This window comes from Vigna unguiculata, chromosome 3, assembly GCF_037176805.1.
Source record: "Vigna unguiculata cultivar grain cowpea cultivar isolate G323 ecotype 2 chromosome 3, ASM3717680v1, whole genome shotgun sequence".
NCBI classification, from domain to species: Eukaryota; Viridiplantae; Streptophyta; class Magnoliopsida; order Fabales; family Fabaceae; genus Vigna; species Vigna unguiculata.
Window position 1 is genome coordinate 18,639,602 of NC_140794.1, and position 4,273 is coordinate 18,643,874.

The following is a 4,273-nucleotide window of genomic DNA, read 5'->3' on the forward strand; positions in this document are numbered from 1 at the left end:
ATTACAATATTTGCCTGGGAAGTTTTCTGCTGTTTTGCAAGTGGGGATTTGGGTATGCATCATTCTCCCTTCACACACCCACATTGCGCATTACATGAGTGGGGCCCTATACCCGGGTCTGTCTAACTTAGAATTAGAGGGGATTGTGTAGCAGTGTCATAGTGGATGAACTTCCCAAGTGGTCATTGTGAGAAACCCAGCTAGATTTTGTTTGCTTCGTTGGTACTCCCGCATCTTATTGTCTGCCAACTATTGTGGGAAATGCTAGGAAGTGGGTCATAGCTCTAGTGACCTTGATCTTTAAGTATTAAGAAACGATCCTGGTGAGGGCATGTATTTTAGCTTAGAACCATTAGGCGTCGGACCTCTATTAAGGCACAAAGGGAGGCATGTGCATTACCTTAATTCTCATCTCACCTTTCTCATTTTATTTCGATTTGTGATAAAGTCAAGCATTTGTACATTCTTTTATGGCATCATTGTACATGCATTTTGACTATTTGTTCATACATAACATGTACCATGTCATAACATTTTTCGTGATTCTAGGTCAGAAATTTTAAGGTCGTGATTGAATTTGTGAGATACAAGGGAAATTAACATGGAATTTCGAGTCGGGGGAAATTTAGGGATAGATGCCTTGAAGAAGAAGCTACATATCAGAGTTATAGACAGTAATATGAGTGGTCTAAGGGAAATAGTGCAACAAATGAAGACTATACATAAGAATGCTTTCAAGAAGCGACATGGGAACTTATTGAGGTTGCTGAATGTGGAAGTCCAAGTATCGGCAGTCACTGCTCTGGCTCAATATTATGATCTGCCACTCAGATGTTTCACCTTCCAGGATTTTCAAATGGCACAAACAATAGAAGAGTTCGAGCAAATTTTGGGCTTGTCAGTGGAAGATAAAGTCCCTTACAGACATTCAGAGCAACATGCATCTATCTCTACGTTGGCTGGAATCTTGAAGGTACACCCTGCCGAGCTAGAGGGTAAGATGGCCTCCAAGGGCAACTCGAAGGAGATCCCTCAAGGATATTTAAAAGGGCATCTACGTCGTTTGGCGGAAAAAGAAATGGGGGAGACGTTCATGGATGTGTTGGCTCTCACACTTTATAGAGTCATACTTTTCCCTAACATGGAATTTTGTTGATCAAACCGCCCTCGATGTGTTTGTTGCCTACAAGATTCATTCAGAAAGTCCAGTCACTGCAGTTCTAGCTGATATGTATGGGAGTTTGAACTTATGTCACGCACTCAAGAGGAAGAAGATGCTATGATGTGTACCTCTGTTGTATGTATGGTTTATATCCCGAATCCGCCTGGGTACATTGAATATTGAATGTCAGATTGGAGAATTACCACCTAGCGGCATTGAAATTCGAGGGGCGAAGGAATGGGCCCAGTTTTGTGCAAGTTTGAATTGGGGAAGGATTAGATGGTATGTCCCGAGATTGCCGAAGTCACGAGTCATTTCTTGTGTGATTTTCCCTAATGTCCCCCTAATAGGCACTAGAAGTTGCATGAATTATAACCCTGTGTTAGCTCAACGACAATTTGGGTGTCCGATCAAGAGCTCCCCAACTCCAGAATCTGTGGTTGCCGTTTGGACTTATTATGAAGAAGGAATTTCCCTCGATCTAATTCGATGAATTAGGAGTGCTTGGGGTGAGGTCCTGCGTGTAGAAAAAGACCTAAGGCCATGGGTGATCGACAAGAAGATATCTTACTGATGATGGATTCTAGAAAGGGTTAACACGATCAAGTTACCTTTCAAATCAGACTCTCTTGCTCCTGAGCGGTCAAAACCTGCTGAGTCCGAAGAAATGAAGGGGTTGAAAGAGGAAATGGAGAAGATGAAACTCAAAAATGAAAAATTAATTAATGAGCTTCAAAGTCTTTGACACGAGTATGTGGATCTAAGACGTGATAAGGAGGAAATGACAAAAGCATATGAAGGGATTCTTAGGAAACAAAGAGAAGAACGAGATCATGCTTTCAGAGTTAAACAGGATTTGGCTGCAGCCAACACCGCATTAAAATCGAGGGACCGAGAGAGAGATGCGGCGGCGACATCTAAGCGCCAAAGAGATCAATTGTGTGGCGAATTTAAGAGATAGAATATTGAAGCACTAAAGTGGTTGCACAACGCTCAAGTTAGGATTAGTGAGATTGAACGACAGATGAAGGAGATGGTGTCGACCATTGAGATGAAGATGGATGAAGAACGTTGGCACAGAGCTGAATTAGAAAAGGAACATCAAGAGGTGATAAGTCGAATGAATGAATACTCAGTTGAGCAGGAAATGACCATGGAACATTGGAGGTTTTCTCACAGTTGGCTTCCTTGGCAAATGGAGCAATCGAGGATATTCTACGATTATTAGCTGAAGCAGAGGCTGCACTACTGATATTCAATCCGCCTAGGGAAATTGAAGATTTCTTTAGTCATTGTAAGGAATTGATGAAGGAGATGAAGAACATGATAGCCAGGGCTAGAAAATAGTTTTTCTTTCTTTCTTGTGTAATGAATGTAAAAGACTTGTGGATGATCGGGTTGTATTGACAATATGTGATTGACTCAGTTTCATGTTAATTTCTATGGTATGTTTACCATCAAGGTTCTCACGGCTTTGAAATTTCTGACTAGAATAAATGTTTGCATTCATTTTCATTCTTTTCATTTTTCATAATTTGTTTCGTTTAATAAAAATAATATAGCAAAAGCAAATACAATGGCAAAATTTCCACGACACCCTTACCGCACACGAGCTAACCACAAAAGCATGGAAGATTGGGAAGAGGCTCATGAAGCTGTGAAGGCCGACATTAACCAGCTGAAGGATCAAGTGGACTAGATCCTAGAGGCCTTAAAGTCGCTGAAGGCTTCGAGAGAAGCTTCCTCTGCAAGGATTGAGGAAAATGTTCACCCTCAGGTTCCACGATATGAAGTCCAGAACGCACAGGGCATGTCAATCCCATTCCCAATGTACTGTCTGCATCTGGGGTACACTCCACCCATTGGAGAGTATTCAGAGGCAGAGCAAACTTCCTTTTCTTTTCTTGTGACTAACAACACACTACCAATCAATACTCAAGGGTCGGTGTTAACTTCAACACCCGTGACAGGAATGGGAATGAATGAGACAATCACATTCGTAGGATCGAGGGTGACTGTGGCACTTAAGACTCCGAGCATAACTGTCGACGAAGATGCTTTGGCTAAGGTCACACCGCACGCTACAACCCAGGTAGCGTCCACCGGTGTTGACGGGGCTAAAAGTAAGCTTGAGATTCTTGAAGAAAGGGTTCGAGCCATTGAAGGCGGTGGAAGCTATGGGTTAGGTGATGTTGCGAGATTATGCTTGGTTCCCGGTGTGATGGTACCACATAAGTTCAAGGTCCCAGAATTTGAAAAGTATCAAGGTACCACATGCCCTAAAAGCCATTTGACAATGTATGGTAGAAAGATGGTTGTTTATGCCTATGATGATAAGTTGTTGATACATTGTTTCCAAGACAGTTTGGCTGGCGTTGCATTGAATTGGTATACACACTTGGAGCCATCTCGAATTCATTCATGGATGGATTTGGCTAAGGCCTTTGTGAAGCAGTATAAGTACAACACAGATAGTGCACCAGATAGATTGCAATTGCAGAATATGGCAAAAAAGGATACTAAGTCTTCAAGGAATATGCACAACGGTGGAGAGAATTGGCAGCTCAGATTGAGCCACCTCTACTTGATAAGGAGATGGTGGCGACGTTTGTAAACACATTACAATCACCATTTTATGAGCACGTGTTGGGGAATGTGTCTTCCAATTTCGCTGATATCATTATTATAGGTGAAAGGATAGAAATTGGGTTAAAGAGTGGAAAAATTGCATATGGCCCGTTTGCAGCAGCAACTTCTAAAAAACCCGGTTTCCATCCAAGAAAGAAGAAGGAAGTGGAGGTGCATACAGCCTCAATGATGCCAGTGTGGGAAGTCAGACTCCTACTCACAATTATCGACCACACCTGAACCAACCTCCTTATGTGGCTAATGCAGTGTCTGTTCATCAAACACAACCTCAACAACAAGGGTTTTATCAAGCGTCAAATCTTTATCAACCATAGCATGCCCCAAATAATGCTTGGAAAATCGAACCTAACTCAGGTTTCAACCGAAATGTAGGTTAAAACGCCAATATGAGGAGGAATCAAGAGAGGAACTTTGTTCAGTTCACTCCCATTCCTATGACATATACGGAATTGTTACCTCATC

The 4,273-nt window shown here is 42.1% G+C and overlaps 1 pseudogene; it reads left to right on the forward strand.

The window, feature by feature from the left end:
- Positions 1-2,738: 2,738 nt before the first annotated feature.
- LOC146887553 (uncharacterized) lies at positions 2,739-4,030 on the forward strand (annotated as a pseudogene).
- The last annotated feature ends 243 nt before the right edge of the window (positions 4,031-4,273 follow it).